We start from the raw sequence: 283 nt of genomic DNA on the forward strand, positions 1-283 counted from the left end.
GTGCGAGGCCGGGCCCGAGCGCGGCCATTGTGGGGGGCGAGGGGCCGGGCCGGGCCCTGCCCGGAGTGCCAGGCAGCGCTCGTCGGTGCCTGCACCCCAGAGGCCTCGGGTATCTCTCCGCCTCTTGCGGGGCAGAGGGTAACTTCTAGCTGAAGGAGGGGAGGAGGCACGGGGGCGCTGCCGCGGCCTCTCCTGAGAGCCCTTCCCGGCTGAGGCCGTGCTCTGCTGTCCAGGAGCCAGCTGGGTGTAGGCGTGGGGCTGGCTGGGCGCTGTTTGGGGACGG

Source organism: Phaethon lepturus, unplaced genomic scaffold (genome assembly GCF_000687285.1).
Source record: "Phaethon lepturus isolate BGI_N335 unplaced genomic scaffold, ASM68728v1 scaffold15238, whole genome shotgun sequence".
Classification (NCBI taxonomy): Eukaryota; Metazoa; Chordata; class Aves; order Phaethontiformes; family Phaethontidae; genus Phaethon; species Phaethon lepturus.